This window comes from Macrotis lagotis, chromosome 3 (genome assembly GCF_037893015.1).
Source record: "Macrotis lagotis isolate mMagLag1 chromosome 3, bilby.v1.9.chrom.fasta, whole genome shotgun sequence".
In the NCBI taxonomy this organism is placed as follows: Eukaryota; Metazoa; Chordata; class Mammalia; order Peramelemorphia; family Peramelidae; genus Macrotis; species Macrotis lagotis.
Window position 1 is genome coordinate 102,894,789 of NC_133660.1, and position 17,775 is coordinate 102,912,563.

At 34.3% G+C, this 17,775-nt stretch overlaps 1 protein-coding gene and 1 pseudogene across 1 annotated transcript in view; one reads left to right on the forward strand and one right to left on the reverse strand.

Annotated features, from left to right (window-relative positions):
- Positions 1–17,775, forward strand: part of FSTL5 (follistatin like 5) — a 1,020,077-nt gene that overhangs the window by 648,741 nt on the left and 353,561 nt on the right. The window lies entirely within an intron of this gene.
- On the reverse strand, positions 10,869–11,563 carry LOC141516182 (ras-related protein Rab-5C pseudogene; annotated as a pseudogene).

Consider the following 17,775-nt stretch of genomic DNA (forward strand, 5'->3'; position numbering starts at 1 on the left):
TATCTACTATCAACTGGCTGCCCTACCACTCAGGTCTTTTTTTTTTTATAATTTTTTAACTTATCAGATTACTTTTTTCTTTTTCTTTTTTTTTTGATTTTGCTGTGTAATCAAAAGCTTAAATGTATGAATAGTTAATATGGTATCTAGACCCATTTAACTTCCTTTTTTCAGCAACTTATTTGAATTAGTTAAAATTTGTTAAATGTGAATGGTTGAGAAACAGAATTTCAATCTGTCATATTTAAAAAGGATAATGGCAAAATGAAGGGTTTTCAATTAAAGAGGATGGGGGAAGCAGCTAAAGATGAGGACCAGTGAATAAGAATGCATTTGCTTTGTCTCAAGAAGAGAATGATATATGATTCAGACAATTATCTGTCATATATAGGAGACATTCTTATTTTGTTTGGCCCCACACTTTAGATCTAGAACAAAGGGCGGGGGGAGGACACTTCTGTTTTTATATAGGAAATTATTTTCTGGGAATTAGTTGCCTAATAAAGAATTGACTTGTTTGGTAATCATTTCCCTGTTATTAAATATACTCTAGGAAAGGCTGAATCTCCTTTTATAATAAATAGAATGAAATCTTCATTGATTGCTCATGATGTTTAGACCGTTGATTGAATGCAAAGTGCATGACTTCAAGTCTAATTAGTGTTTTACATTTCTATACAGCATATGACAATCTATTGCATGATGAAGTTGAAACAAAAGGCCATTCAAGATCTAAAGGAGAAGACTGTTGATGTTCTTGTACAACTTGTGATGGCTTTATAGAGAAGATGGCATCTGAATTAGTATCTAAAGGCTGAATGGACATTTAGGAAGGGAGGAAGAGGGAAGAAGGCATTCTAAGTAAAGACTAAAATGAACCAAAACATAGAGGGGTTAAATTGTCTGTTTTGGTTAGAGTGCAGAGTTGATGGAGAAAAATTAAATGAGATGAAACTGCAGAGGGAGGATGGTAACAGATTGCTGTCATAAAATAATCTGAACTTGATTTAGGTAGACAATAGGAAAGCTTTAAATAACATTTTATAGAAGAAAAGAGAAAATATGTATGTATGTACACAAACATACTTTTAGCTGAAAAATTAAGAATTCCTATTATTTTATTTAACTTCATGGAAGTATTCTAGCTAATTAAGACCCTGGTTCAGTGATGTATCCTCTTTGTCTTCTTTTCAACTTCAGTTTTATCACTTCTGCAAGGTCCTTTCACATATGGCTTATTTTAATTTGCAAAGTTCTCTAATCACTATATAGCAGAGTTATTTATAAAATGCTATTTCTCAACTTCTTCTGTGTGTCTTGCTTTTATCTTTTTACTTGTCAGGGAGTTAGATTCAAAAGACATTTCAATACAGTATCTTTTTGACATGTGGAAATTAAATTTTCTCTTGGGAAGTGAACAGTGTCAGTACCCAAGTGTCAATTAAAATCAACTCAGTTTTCAGAAAATGATTTTTCTTCTAATTTATATATAAACCTTCATATAGAAAATATTTAGGTAACTTAATTGTTGACCACATTTGTTTTCTTTCCTTTTGTTTAAGGGAAATGAAAAATAGAAAATTTTAAATAAAATTTGTTACATTATACAAATTAAAATATAAACTCCATGAGGACAGGAAGTTTTTTTTGTTTTTTCTTTATCCAGGAAGCCTAAAGTTTATCTTACTGCCTGGCACATACTAACTGATAGATAACTGATTGTTCAATTAATTGTGATTGCCACTAACAAGCTAATTTTTTTTTTAATGAATCCGTGACTTCATGTATTTAGGAGATTCTGTCTACATTAAAGTCATTGCTACCCTCTGAAAAAATTGTCACATTATATCTCAAACTTTAATATTGTATGAAAATACTATAACTTAACATTGATAATGAGGTATACATAGATGACAAGGAAGGGAAATATTTATCATAGTGACCTTTCAAAAACTCTAATACTGTTTCAAGGGAAGTCTATATCTAAAAATGGGTTCAGTCTAGAAGGTAGCAAACTGAAAAGTTTGATCAGTCTCTAGGAACCCTGTTTCTGAAGTTTAGGTTAGATATCAACTAAATGGTAAATAATATTATTTTTTGGCAATAGCTCATTTCCTCATTCCAACAATGGGACATACTACATGTATTCATTCAAAATAGAAAAATCTTCATTTTTTAAAAATAAAATTATCTCTCTGAAAACAACAAAACTTGATAGATTAAGATTTATCATGTGTGAAAGTTTGTAAAAATTAAGACAAAACACATTAAATAAAAAAGAACTCCCTAGATATTTTGAGATATTCCTATATATGTTGTACTTCTTTCTTTTATTTTTTCTTCTTATTAAAGTATTCTATTTTTCCCAACTACATATCAAGATGATTTGTAGCATTTATTTTACAAGAGTTTGAGATCCTCATCTTTTGCTCTCATTTTCTCCATTCTCCTCTTCCAACAGATGTTAGGCAATTTTACATAGGTTATATATGTGCTAGCATAAGGAAAAATCCTTTTAGTCATATTTATGAAAGAAGAAACAAATTAAAAATATATAAGAGAATAAAGATATATAAAAATAGAATGCGAGTGAAAAAAGTATACTCTGATACTCATTTAAAGTCCATCAGTTCTTTATTTGGATATTGATAGCATTTTCCCCCTTGATTTATTTGTAATTGTCTTGAATCATTGTGTTGCTGAGGAGAGCTGAGCCATTCATAGTTGATCATCACACAATGTTGCTAATACTATAGGCAATTTTTTTGTGGTTCTGTTCATTCATTTTTCATTAATTTGAACAAGTCTTTCCAGGTTTTTCTGAAATTTCACTGTTCATTAATTTTTACTTCAGCCATTCCTCATTTTATCGGCTATAGCTCACAATAACTCTGGTGGGTTCTGGATGTGAATTTCCGAGAGTCAGGCTGGGTAGAAAACTGTACCCAAACATGAAAGGTTGGGAAGTGAAAATCTACCAACTTTATTTTTATAAACTCAGACTTTTTATAGCAAAAACTTATATCAGGAATGACTGGTTAAAGAAGATCCAGTTTTACAATTTCCTGGGTAAATTTACAATATTTGTTCTTAGAAATATGCATATTTCTCTATCAAAGAAACCTTTTACAACCACCCCAGGAGCCACACAGATTATCCTAGGTTATTGTTCAATGGTGAGCCAACAGATCCATACAATGAGCAATAATTGATGCATATATTTGATGGAAAAAGACACCATGTATATATGAATATCACTCCCTGGGGCTGGCGCTCTACAGATTCCCCCTTCTTAGGCATGCAGAAGCTTTAGGCAGTGTGTTAGGACATCTATGTTTTATCCCAGTGACACAAGGTGTTTAATACACATGGGTATAATACAAAATATCAATAGTAATGCAAAGATACCAGAAAGCATGCTCACTAATAGGCTCATAAAATGAAAAGGAAGAAACCTATTAAAAAAGGTAAACAAATTATCAATATTTGAACCCATTTCTATTCTAGGTGCCAATGCAATATCATTAACAATTTTATGCAATCGCTTCATATCCATAGTTATAGAATCATTATACCATATTACATTCAAATAACCTTTTATATTATCCAATGGAATAAATGAGGTATTATATTTCAAAGGAGTAACAAAAATAGCAGAAAATCTATAATCACATTGCAACTATAACCTCATTTCAATTGCATCCATGTGATCACCTATATTTATTACAGAGGTTTGTAACAAATTACTCAAACCATAAAGATCTTCATTAATTCTCTCCTGAGCCTTCAATGCTCTAGTAACATTTTCAGATAATTCTTGAATATATTTGGCTTCTATTTTTTCCTTATTCCCTACTTGTACAGAAATAGTCACCAAAGTGGCTGCTACAGTGGTGGCCACAATACTTAATATCCCAAATACAATACAATTAACACATCTCTTCTGCCTAATTTTCTTTAATGTTTTTTTCTAAGAACTCATCTGGAGACATATACCAATCTTCGACCTTGGCAGGTATTAAAGAAAATTTTGATTGTCTTATCTTGAAAACAACATCATCATCATCCATCACTTCCTTCTTTATACATGCTCGAATAGTGCATTTTTAACAGTTAACATCCTACCTCTCTTTTTTCTCTGATAATATTGGCATCTTTGAAAGATCCTATAATTAATGCAATATCTAGTCCTGTGCATTCAGTCACAATTTCTCTTCTGCATAAGATATTTTCTCCAACTTCTTATTCTATTGTATATACCTTATCTCATCTATAGCTGCCATAGCCTTCCATATCTCTGAATTAGCTGCCCCTATTTCTGGGTAAATAATTGGTTTAATATAGCCTGCAATATCCCATGGAAAAACTCTATCAAGAGAATTCCATACTTGTAGCGGAATATAATGATCATAAATTCTTCTATTTGGGGTATGACAGGCAACCTAGGGTAGAAAACGTTCATGTTTGAAGTCCCAAGCATGTAATTTTAAACAAGGAGGTTCTGTAGTAGGTATCGTTCTACCTTCAGTACTTTCTACAAATGGAATTCCTAATATTTCTAAAGTACTAAATGCTCCCCTGTTGCAAATATTTGGATGAGTTGAATGATTAGTTTTACTTAATTTAACACATGGTTCAAAAGTACATGTTTTACAAAAACATATAGGTGTCATAGTATTTAAACCAGAGAAATTGTGCCTAACCTCTCTTCTCAGCATCTCTTCTTTGATATTTCCAGTAGGAGCTTTCTTATATCTCAAATAATATGCACCTTCCCCAATTAATACAATTTCAGCCATACTGTCTCCCCATTATAGAGCAGTGACCCATGGAGGGTTTTGAACTTAAGTCCAATATTCAATTCCTTTTACAATTCCCAAATTGTTCATGAGTCATAAACTGTCTCATAATTCCATGACATATTCTCCTCTCATATTTTCCTTTTCGACTGCTTAAGTGTTAGTTATTCATTTTCTTTATTACTTGATTCATCTGTTCTGCACAATCTGATATTTATTTCTGGTACCCAGACAGTTTCTCCATCTGTGGACAAAACAGAAGCATATCCTCAATCCCAGGTTAATAATGGATCCAGTCATATTCATTATTGATGCCTTAGGATCCTGCAATGTAACCATGACCTTCTCTTCATGTTGCATATCCTTAAAAAAATCTTTCTGCAGGTGTTAATTGTTTATCATTCAATGTTAAAAAATTCATTATATATGGCAAGATTTACTCTCCTTCCTTGTTTCTTCTTTGTCCCTATATTTTCCCCCTTCTTTTGCACTTCTGAAATCTCTTAAGATTTTTATGTTTTCTTTCTTCTAAAACTTGAACAGTGGGGTTACAGGGAACACTTGTAATATGTTTTATATTGTAATATAGTTAGAATTGTTTAAATGATATAGAAGTATATCCAGGGCCATTATCTGTTTTTGTGGATTTTGGTATCCCTACAATGGCAAAACAATGGAATAAAATGATCAATCACACCTTGTGTAGCCTCTGAACTACTGTTGTCATTACACATGAACCAAATGTATCTATAGTAACATGAATGAATTTCATTTTTCCAAAATATGTATAATGAGTCACATCCATCTGCCACAATTCATTAGGAGCCTGCCTTCTAGGATTCTTAGAATAATTTAGATGGGCAGGTAAATACGGAATGCATACTTGACAGGATATTGCTATATTCTTGGCTTGCTCTCTGGTGATTTTGAAGCCTTTCCTTGATAAAGAGGCTTTCTAGTGAAATTTTTTGTGACACTGCCTAGCTTGCTTTTCTACTAAGATTATAAGAAATGGAAGGGTTAATTGATCAGCCCTATAATTGCCTATATATATATATATATATATATATATATATATATATATATATGGCCCAGGCAATCCAGTGTGGGAATGTATGTATTCAATAAAAAAGATAATATCTATCTCTTATAACTTCTTGTAAATCTTTAAAGAGTTGATATAGTTCTTCATCAGTGCTATGTTTAATAAAAGCTGTTTCTATGTATGTAAAAGCATGATAACTATACATACTATCTCTAAAAATCTTAAGGGTTTGTGGCTGTTCTATTAATATCATTGATGGGGCATATAATTCATTCTTTTGTTTTTATTTAAAAGTTAATTTTTTTAAATTGCATTTATACTTGGAACTACAGGTCTAGAATAAGATCCATCACATTCTTTAAAAATTTCAGGAAACTTAGAGTGTCATAACTTCAGATATTTTCCCGTATTACCTCTACAGAGCAATCAATCTTTAACTCTGGGCTTTGACATCATTACAGAAAAATAGCTTATATAGATAAAACTAGACCATATAACTTTTCAACATCTTGCTCATCAGTACATTACCTAACTATGGGTTACATAATTTTTAATCTCCCCATCATTTTTCAAAGTCTCACATTTATTCAGTATTATTGGAAATAATTACAGTTAAGATGTAACTTCTCAATTTCTTATACAACCTTCTTCTAAGTTTAACATTAAATTCTTAACTTCCATGAAGCATAATATTTCCATGCTGACATCTCATTCTCTTAAAGTTAACCTTATAACTAAATATCTGTTACACAAAAATTTCTTTCACATCTCTGTTTTATAAGTTTATTTTCCTCTTGTTCAAATACATTCCTATTTTCAAAAAGTAAATAAGATTCTATGAATTTAGTCATATATATATATATATATATATATATATATATATATAAAATTTCAAAAAAATTCAATGTAAAACTTTTACCAATGCCAGAGTTACAGGATACACATATAATTTCTTCTTAAATAATAGATATTAATTAAATATATTAAATAAGATCTTACATATAAATGTTCCCTTTAAGAAATACTCGGTGGTGGGGTGGCTAAGTGGCATAGTGGATAAAGCACCAGCCCTGGAGTCAGGAGTACCTGGGTTCAAATCCGGCCTCAGACACTTAATAATTATCTAGCTGTGTAGCCTTGGGCAAACTACTTAACCCCATCTGCCTTGCAAAAATCTAAGGAAAAAAAATAAATACTAGGTGAAAGAGAACAGCTTTTCACAATCTCTCTGAGCCAAAAAAGATTTTGAGAAATATAACCTTGTTGGCAAGGTATTCTCCAGTTTTCTTATAACAAATCTTTAACAAAGGTGATGGATGATTCTTCAATTCATCCATTGTTTGTTACTGTAACACAATATTAAAATTTCAAATAATTGTCTGAATCTGTTCTTATGCAAAGTTTACTATACATAACACATTTCAATTTAATGTATATTCCCTTTACTCCCTAAAACTCTGTAATACATAAAAATTTCTTGAGAACAGATGTTTCTAAAATTCCTTTTTATGTTTACAAGAGTTTCTTTCAAGTTCTTAATAATCTAATAAATTCCAAACTGATATGCAAAATTACATTAAATTATTTTACTTTTCAAAATATTAAAGTTTGCAAATCTTTCTTATCTGTATCAGTGCTATTCTAACTTCTCAATGCTCTAACTTAAAAGAGCTTTTTATCCTTACTGCCAAAATGAAGTTCTGGGAATTAGAGAGTCCTCACATTTTGAGATATCAAGGTAGTATGCACTAATTATTTACCTTTACTGTTTATCATTCCTTGTTCACCCCCCCCCCAATTTTTTTATTTTATTCACACACACATTTATCATGCTAATTAACACCAGTCCAAAAATAATTTTAGGGACAATTTCAATTTCTCCTAGATCCCTTATAAGTATAATTTGCCAAATCAGTAAATAAAATTCTATTAGTCTATCAGAAAATAAGAGAACCCCTTCTCCTCCAAGAACAACATGATTCTCAGGAAAATCTCCTTTTTTTGGCACCAATCATGAGTTTTTGGATAAAAAGATCTAATTTTGAAAAGAAAGAATGGAAAGAAGATTGGCCAATCAGAACACAGAGAACAGCAGGCCTGAGAGATAACTGAGAGCTTCTCTCTGCCTGAATTTTTAAAACAAACACATATAGACACATCAGAGTCAGAGCATTTAGAACCAGAGAGGGCCCCCAAAATCCGGGGGAACCTCACTCTTTTCTCACACTAGAGGGTCACTTTAAACATTACACAAAGACAAAAAACAACAGGATACCACCAAAGGTGACAAATCTTCCAAGAAACCAGAGAAAAATGCAGAGAACCATTCATTTTTCATAATACATTTTTCCGTTCAAAGGTTTTGATATCTAACACTTCTTGATTTTAACCATAAATAACTATGACTTTTGAGAAGGCAAACAGTCATTCAAAAATCCCTCAGCCTAATTGGAATATCCCCTGTCCCCTATCAGCTTAGAGTAAACCAACAGCCCTAAATCTTTTCTGGGAGGGTAAATCTCTCTCTTTTTTTTTAATCCTCAAATGTGTCATTATTTTTTGTAATAATCAAATTACATATTTTAAAATGAACTCGATTATCTTGTCTTTTTGAAATTAAATAGAATTTTTAAATAAATTTAACATTTTATTTTATTTTATCAAGTCTTCATGAAGCACTTCTCTCTCTCATCTAGTGCTTTTTCTTAATTCCTCTCTCTCAGTTAACTTCAAGATCTAGATAAGTGAGCCATGAGCAAACAAGCTGTCTGATCTTTCACACCCATTGCCTCCTTCTTTTTCAGGCAATGTTAGCCATGTCTGTTCCTGTGCCTGTAAACTATACTCAATTTTATTATTTACTCCTGCCCATGGACCAGTGCTAGAGAGCATTTCAAATGTTATTCTTAACCCTGCTGCTTCATTTCTTTTAACTTGACTAGTACAATTCTCAAAAAATTTAGTTTTCCAAATTAAGTAATCTCCTGGTGTAAAAGTAGTTTTTGCTATTTTGGTCCAATCTTCTGGGGCTAATATTTGTCTACCTAATATTTCTATTATATTCAAAACATATGGACTGGTTTTTACCATAAGTGCTTGTTGCTGATTTTAATTCTCTAAATATTTTAAAATCTAAATTATTGTATTCTCTCAAAACAATCCCTGGGATCTTTGGATCAGATCTCTCAAGTATGGGAAAAGAGTACAATAACTCTCACATGTCCCATGGAATCTTCTTTCCATTATGTAATGCTTTTCGAGTGGCTATTTGAACAATATTCATATGCCCCTTATCTTTGGTAACATTTTCTTCTTTATACCATAAAGGAGCAGAAGGTGGGTTATTAGAGTTAGGAGGAGGTGGAACTGGCTGGGCAGCCACCACCTCCAGAAGCCCAGAAACAGCAGCCCCTGTGGTAGCCTGAGGGGATGGGGCCAGGCCTCCTGGAGACTCTCCAGTACAAGTTCCTAAAGTGGGAGCGGGGAGTATTCTCCTGGGAAGGTAGGGCCCTGTGGCCTTGGCCTCCATACCTCTTCTTCTACCTGGAGGCAGACACGGGTCTGGAGGTGGCATTGGAGATATCACTCTTTTTTACTCTTATCTTCCTGCTGAATAGTTTGAACATCTACATCAACTTTTAATATACTCTGAGCCAAAGGAACATCTCCAGGTGGAGTCAGGCAGATTTTTAAAATATTCCCCAAGGAAAATACTCCTATATGGAATGTCTCCCGACCTTCCTCTTTAAAATGTTCACTTATCTGTTTCCCCACAGTTTCCCATTTTTCAGAACTTAATACTCCTGCTGGAAACCAAGGACAAGGTTTTTGTTCGCTTTCAATAAATTCTTCCAATTGTTTTGTTAGTAACAAGCCTCTTTCTTTAACTACCCGCTTTAGCACTTTCAAATAATGTCCTCTATCCTTAGACTGTCCCTGTCCCATTTTAATGCTCTCTGTTTTAGACCTGATGAAAAAATTATTTACCTTAATTGCCTGCTGTCCCTTTATGGGTGCTCTTTTGACCTCCAGGTGTCCAGACTTTATGTTTCTTTTCATTCCCCTCCAGGTCCAGCTGTCCATTTGTCCGTCTGCCCATGTGCCAGTCCGTTCATCCGTCAGTCTCTGTTTGGGAGCCAGCTATAGCCCTCAATAGCTCTGGTGTGGGTCTGGACATGAATTTCCAAGAGTCAGGTTGGGTAGAAAAATATACCCAAACATGAAAGGTTGGAAAGTGAAAATCTACCAACTTTATTTTTGGAAACTCAGGTTTTTTTTTTTTTTTTTTCAAGTGAGAAGTCAGTCTGTGTACTATATTGACAAGATACTGATTGGTTACATATTGAAGAAAACATACAATACAAAATACAGAAAAAAGTTGGTTCCATTCCCTTCTCCCCCCGCCCCCATACTCATCATTATGATTTCGTCAAAATAGGGCTCAAAGCCAGAGGTCCAGGTGGTAGCAGGAGATTTGGGAAAAGCATTCTTGGCTGCCATAATAATGCTGTTTCTCTCTGGGCTGTGAGTCAGTTGAGTGGGGTAAAGGAGTAGGGTGGCCCCAATAAGAACCAGCTGAAGGAAAATCCTCCTAGTCCCCTTCCCTACCCAGGGCTTTCCTTCATCCCAAGATAAACAAAACCCACTCCAAGGTGGTGGGTGAGGATATGAGACTGAGGTGCTACCAACAATCCTCCCAATCAGCAAAAGGGCCAGGAAGGGTAACCACTTCCCTATCCCCCCCCACCCCTAAAAAATACAAGGGTAGGGAGAAGAATTGGGACATGCAGCTACCACCAGAAAAGAATAAGAGGGAGGGGTAGGAAGAGCTGAAGTTCATATATATTAAAAAAGTGACTTAAGACTTAAAATTGAATTAGTATTTGTACCGAAAGGTGCGGGTGGAATAGCTCGCTCCAGCCTACAATCAAAAAATATATGAAGAAATCACCGGCAGGCCCCCCCAGGGCGGCGGCTTGCTCTCCTTAAGTGGGATTAGTTAGAAGTGGATTCCAGCCAGGTTGTTCAGGCAGGCAGAGGTGGGGGGCAGTGGGCGGGCAAGTGGGTGCTCAGTTGCTGCAGCACTGGCTCCTGTTGGTTGGACTGTTTTCCTGGAGGTCCACACCCCGATTCCGGCCCGGGGCACCAGGTGCATGCTGGAGCTCATTCTTGGGCAACTTCTTAGCTATTGCCATGAAAATTTCATTCACATTCATTGCTGTCTTTGCTGATGTTTCCATGAAGAGCAAGCTGTTGTCATCTGCATGGGCTTGTGCTTCTTGGAAATCCACAGCTCTCTTGCTGGCCAGGTCAGCCTTGTTGCGCGCGAGTGCAATGACTATGTTGGGACTAGCCTGCGGCTGCAGCTCTTTCACCCAGTTCTTGGCCCGTGCAAATGTATCTGTATTTGTGATGTCGTAGACCACAATGCTGCCTGGGCGCCCCGCTAGTACATGGGGGCCAGGCTGTGATACCGCGCTTGTCCTGCTGTGTCCCAGATCTCAGACTTGACCGTTGTGTCATCCAAGCAGACCCTCTGTGTGAGGAAGGCCGCCCAATTGTGCTCTCCTGTATTCGTGAAACTGTCCCTTGACAAGCAGAGGACGAGGCTTGACTTGCCCACTGCTGACTCCCCCAGTAAGACCAGTTTAAATTGGCAGATTTTGTTACCGGCAGCTGGTCCACTGGGTCGTGCTGCGCCTCCCGCACCCGCCATGGCCCGTCCCACAGCAGTGGCATCAGTGGCATCAGTGGGCTGGGAGGCCAACACTGAGCGCAGAGGAGGCCTCCAATGAGGCCCTGGGGCAGCGGGGCTGCTGGGGCCGGCTCTGCAGACTGGTTCGATCCTCTCCGCCCCCCCGGCAGTCGAAACTCAGATTGTTTTATAGCAAAAACTTATCTCAGGAATGACTGGTTAGAGAAGACCCAGTTTTACAATTTCCCGGGTAAATTCACAATATTTGTTCTTAGAAATATGCATACTTCTCTGTCAAAGGAACCTTTTGCAGCCATCTCTGGAGCCACAGGCTATCCTAGGTCAGTGTTCACTGGTGAGCCAACGGATCCATACAATGAGCAATATAATCCATGCATCTTTGATGGAAAATGTCACCCTAACCCTGGGGCTGGCCCTCTACAATTGACATCCTCTCAATTTCTATTATTTTGTCTTTACAAAAGGATTTCTTTAAATATTTTTGTACAGTTAGATCATTCTTCCTTTTGGGTATATACACTTTTATAGTCCTTTGGGCATATTTCCATATTGCTGTCCAGAATAGCTTGATCAGTTCACAATTCCACCAGCAATGCTTTAGTGTTACAATTTTCCCACATTTTCTTCCACATAGAATTATTTTTCTATTTTGTCATATTAGCCAATCTGAGAAGATTCCTCAGAGCTGTATTAATTTGGATTTCTTTAATTAAAACTAATGTAGAATACATCTTCATATGTCTATCGATAAGTTCAATTTCTTCATCTGTTAAACTGCCTGTAAACTGCCATATCTTTAGACCATTTATCAATTTGGGAATGACATGTCCTTTAAATTCAGTAATCTATAGATTTGTGAAATGAGGCCTTTATCAAAGATACTCGCTTTAAAGATTGTTTCTCAGTTTTCTGCATTTCTTCTAATCTTGTTTGTATTGGTTTTGATTTACAAAAGTTTTTTTTTAATTTAATAGAATCAAAATTATATACTTTACATTTTCTATGTTCTCTGCCTTTTGTTTGGTCAGGAATGTATAATTTGCTTAACTTCTTTAAGAATTTAGATGCCTCATAATTTGATACATTTATATATCTGTATTTATATTGTTTTATTGTCTATAGTAAATTTTAGCAATTAGCTCTTTTAATTAGGTTTATTTTTTCTGAGATCTGGATTGACAAACCTGATTTATTTTTAACATTATCTGAAGCATAATAGATTCTGTTCCACCCCTATATGTTTATTCTACATGCGCCTCTCTGATTCAAGTGAGTTTCTTGTAAATAATATATTGGATTCTGTTTTATGTCCACTCTGCTATCCAATTTTCTTTTATGTGAGAGTTCATTATTCACATTCACTTTTATGATTATTCTATATGTATTTTGCTCCATCTGATTTTCCCTCCTTTTTGACTTTTCTCCATTTACCCTATCGTTCCTTACTAGTGTTTTGCATTTGCCCACCAACTGCTCTGAACTGCCCTTATTTTGTCAGTCTTCTTCCATCCATTGTCCTCTCCCTTTTTAGTTAATCTCTTCCCTTTTTAATTTCCTATCCAGTAAGATGGATTTCTATGGCCAACCAATTACGTATATTGTTCCCTCTTTGCATCAATTCTGATGAGAATAAGATTTAAGTGATGACCATTGCTTATGCTCCCATCTTCCCCTCTATGTTTCTTCACATGAAGTGTTTGTTCCATTCTATCTCTCCCTTCCTTTTGCACATAGCATATTCCTTTTTCCTCATCTCTTTCTTATTGCTAAAATCATCCTCTAATTCACCTTTTACCTGTAATCTCTATGTATATTCCTGATAACTATACTATTAGTGTCCATTTTTTAAGAATTACAAGTACCTTCTTCTCATAAAGGGATTTAAAGAGTTCATCTCCATTGAATGTCTTATGTTCTTTATTTCCTTTTTTTTATTTATTTAAGGCAATGACGTTAAGTAATTTGCCCAAGATCACACAGTTAGGCAATTATTATGTGTCTGAGGCCAAATTTGAACTCAGGTCCTCTTGACTCCACTGTACCACCTAGCTGCTCCTACTTATTTCCTTTTAATCTTGAAGGGTTTTCTTTGGTTTTGATATAGGAGATAAATTTTTTGTTGTTGTTCAATTCTGGTCTTTTTGTGGAAACTTGAAATCCTTTGAGTTCATAGAAATGATCATTCTTTTTTTTTTCATTTGAAATATGATTAATTTTGCCAGATAGGTGATTTCTGGTTGTGTTACTAACATTTTGCCTAACAACATATCATATTCCATGACTTTCAGTCTTTTAATGTTGAAGTTGCCAAGTCCTGTGTAATTTGATTCCTGGGGTGGATCCTGTTTGTGACTTGCTGAAATTTGAATTGCTTCTTTCTGTTCATTTGCAATATTTTTTCTTGACCTGAAAGTTCTATAATTTGGCTATAATTTTTCTTAGAATTTTTAATTGGGAATTGATTTCCTGAGGTGATTGGTAGATTCTTTTATTGCCTATTTTGGCCTTTACTTTCAAGATATCAACATTTTCTTGATAATTTCTTGAATATACTGTCCAGGAGGCAGCTAGGTAGTGCAGTGGATAGAGCACTGGCCCTGTAATCAAAAAGACCTAAGTTCAAATCTGCTCTCAGACACTTAATAAATGCTTAGCTTTGTGATCTTGGATAAGTCACTTATCACATTGGCTTGTCAAAAAGAAAAAGAGAATGTTGTCCAGGTCATCCTTTTCAACATGACTTTCAGACAGTCCCATTTTTCTGGCATCATTTCCTCCTTAAATATATTTTCCAGGTTAGTTGTTTGTTCAGTGTGGTATTTTGCAATTTATTTTATGCCTTTCTTTGAATTTTTTTGATAGATTATTGATGTCTCTAACAATCCTTAGTTTCTACTTTCCCAGTTCTAACAATTAAGGAGTTGTTTTCTTTAGCTAGTTTTTGTGCTTTCTTTTCCATTTCATTAAATGTACTTTTTAAAGAGTTTTTTCCTTCAGTAGATTTTTGGTTATATTTTTTTCATTTAGATAATTCTACTTTTGTAAACATTTGTTTTCTTTTGCCAAGGAGTTGACACTTTTATTCATAATTCTCTTACATACCTGACATTTCTTTTTTCAATTTTTTCTTTGACTTCTCATATGATTTTTAATATTCTATATGATGATATCTTACATGACATTTCTGGAATTGAGACTATTTTCTGTTTTGTTTTGAGTTTTGCCTATGGTGTTATGATATTGTATTGCTTTTTTGAGCTTGTGTCTTGATCTTCCCAGTCACCATGACAGCTTTCTCTGGCAAGATTCTGCGTTCATCGTTTTTGCCTTTTTTCTTTTCTTTTAAATTTGAGTTTGACTTCTGGAGTGGAAGGAGCACTGTCTCAGGTTTCTTTCGCCAGGAACTGCTAGACTTGTTTGTTCAACTAGTGCTGAATTGTTTTCCTGATGCCCAAAAGAGATCTTTGTATATGGTGCTGTTCTAAGTAGGTGCAGTAGGGAATGGCTTGTGTATTTTAAGGCCATTGGTTTTTAGTAGCTTACTTTGTGCTGAGTCAGGGTCCTAGTGCTGTTGTCTGGTGTATGCTAAGTCCTGTGTTGTGTTATCGTGTTTAACTGGGGCAACGCTGAAGTAGGTGGCTATCTGGCTACTGGAGGTTGCCCATTTGACAGGGCTAAAGTTGAAGCACATAGTGTAGTCTATATGTTCTTGCTGCGCTGAAGCAATTATTGATCTAGGAATTTATGTTTGCCTGATGCACCATACTGTGGCTCAGGATCTACTTCTTGTTTGCTGAGGTAGGGTATGCCGCTGACTTACTTGGATGCTTCCTGTCCTAGACCAGGTTCCCTTTTCTTGCGGATATTCCAAATTTCTTGGCTTCAAAGACTGTTCAACTCTGTCTTTTTGATGGTTCTATTGTTGCAAGATTTTTTGGGGGGGCACTATTTAGTGGGAGTTTGGAGGTGAATATTGGAGAGTTAATGAGAGTTATTGGAGAGGTAATCTTGGCTCCTGGAAGTGGTCTCTCACTTCTTTTTTTCTTAGCTTTTAACTAAGGTTCCTAAGGTATACATATAATTTCTCAAATGAATACCTCAATTCAACAGGAATTTTTCAAATATCTATTTTGTCTCAAGTACTGCACAATGTGTTAGAAATAGAAATACAAGTCAACAAGCATTTATTTTGCTCTTACAACATAGCAAGCACTGGACTAAACAACGGAAAATGAATAAATATCTCCCTGTTAGGAAATTATATTCCTATCCAAAGCCTCCAGAAGTGTTCACTTTTAAGAGGGCACTCTTCTGTTCTATAATAGTCTTGTTTTAATGATGACTGAGCTAAATCCAAGCATGTTTAATGAACCAAATTTATCTTAACATATTTTCTCTATGCATCATCACATTAAACCAGTACTGATGAAGTAGGTCATTTATCTCTCTATTCCCTATATGCCTTCAAGTTAAAGCTAATTTATAAGCCAGACAGAGGAATCCCCACAATTATATTGAGCCCAATCAAAATCAATTAGGCAAGTGATTCAAATTTAGGAGTTGCTTTCTTTATCATTAGTGCCCCCACTTCCTGAAAATTGTGAAAGTGTGTTGTTTTTATATTGTATATATTGTACTTGTTTGACTGTCTTTGTATATTAGTAAGGAAGATACTTGATGGCAAAAAACTGTTTCAATTTTTCTTTCTGATATTCCTAGTTCTTAGTACCATGCCTAGTACCAGATAGTCATTTAATAAATGCATATTGAATTGTGCTATTCTATGACCTCTTCCTATATATTTTATCTCAATTAATTTCCTCACATAAAGAAAATTATTTATTGGCTTATTCATTTCTTTAATTTTCTTTTCTTTAAAAAAAAGAGGTAAGCATGATATTGTCGATTATACATGTAAAACTATGCAAATATGGTTCTATACTAGCCATATCACATAATAAGGAGGAAAATATGAATACAGTGAAAAAACAATGCTTAAATCTGCATTCAGATTTGAACAGTTCTCTCTCTGGTGGTAGATAGTATTTTTTATCATCAGTTCATTGCCTTGGATCATTGTCTTGATAAAAGTATTTACATTTTGTCAGTTGATCAATCACAGTAATAATATTGCCGTTACTATGTAAAATGATCTTCTGGTTCTGCTCATTTCTTTTTTTTATCTGTTTATATAGCTCTTCTCAATTTCTTAGCTGAAATCATCAATCATTTCTTGTAGCAAAATCAAATTCTATCACATACATATGCTATGATTAGTTTAAATATTTTCCAATATTTAGCATCTTCTCAATTTCCATTTTTTTTGCCACAAAAAAGTTACTATATTTTTGAATTTGTAATTTCTCTTCTTTCTCTTTTTTCCTTTGAGATACAAACTGGTAGTTTTACTGCTGAGTGTAAGTAATTTTGAAGCCCTTTCGGTATAGTTCCAAATAGTTCTCCAAAATTGCGAGATGAGTTCTCAACTCCACCACAAATAATTATTAATCTATTTTCCTTCACCTCCTCCATTTGCCATTTCCAGTAGGTATGAGATGATACCTCAGATTAATTTATATCTTTCTAATGAATAATTATTTGGACATCCCCCCTGTAATTGTAGATAGTTTTGATTTCTTCTTCTCGAAATGGCCTGTTCATAGCTCTTAACTATTTATAAATTTAAATGGCTTTAATTTTGATGTATTTGACTTGGTGTCTATTATTATTTGAGAATAAAACATTTATAAGAGAAATACTGTAAAAATATTAAAAAATGTTTTTATTTTCTATGGCATCTTTTTATCCAATTATAGTTTTCTTGTTTTTCTCTTTTAATTAGATGTTTTTTTCTTTTCCTTTATCTGAGATCATGATTGCTACTTCAGCCTTTTTGTTTTACTTCAACTGAAGCATAATAAATTTTACTTTAGCTCCTTATTTTAACTTTTTTTATGTTTCTGTTGTGTGTTATCTGCAAACAACATACAGTTGTATTCTAGTTGCTAATCCATTCTTTTATTGACTTTCATTTTGTGGGTGAGCTCTTCCTATTTATAATTATAATTATAAAATATATATTTCCCTCTGTCTTATTTTCTCCTGTATTTCCCTTCTCTTTTTATTTAAGGAATTATTTTCTTAAGTAAGCTTTTATATTTGACCAATTATGTTTTTAAGGAATTATTATATTTAGTATTTTATATACCACTTTT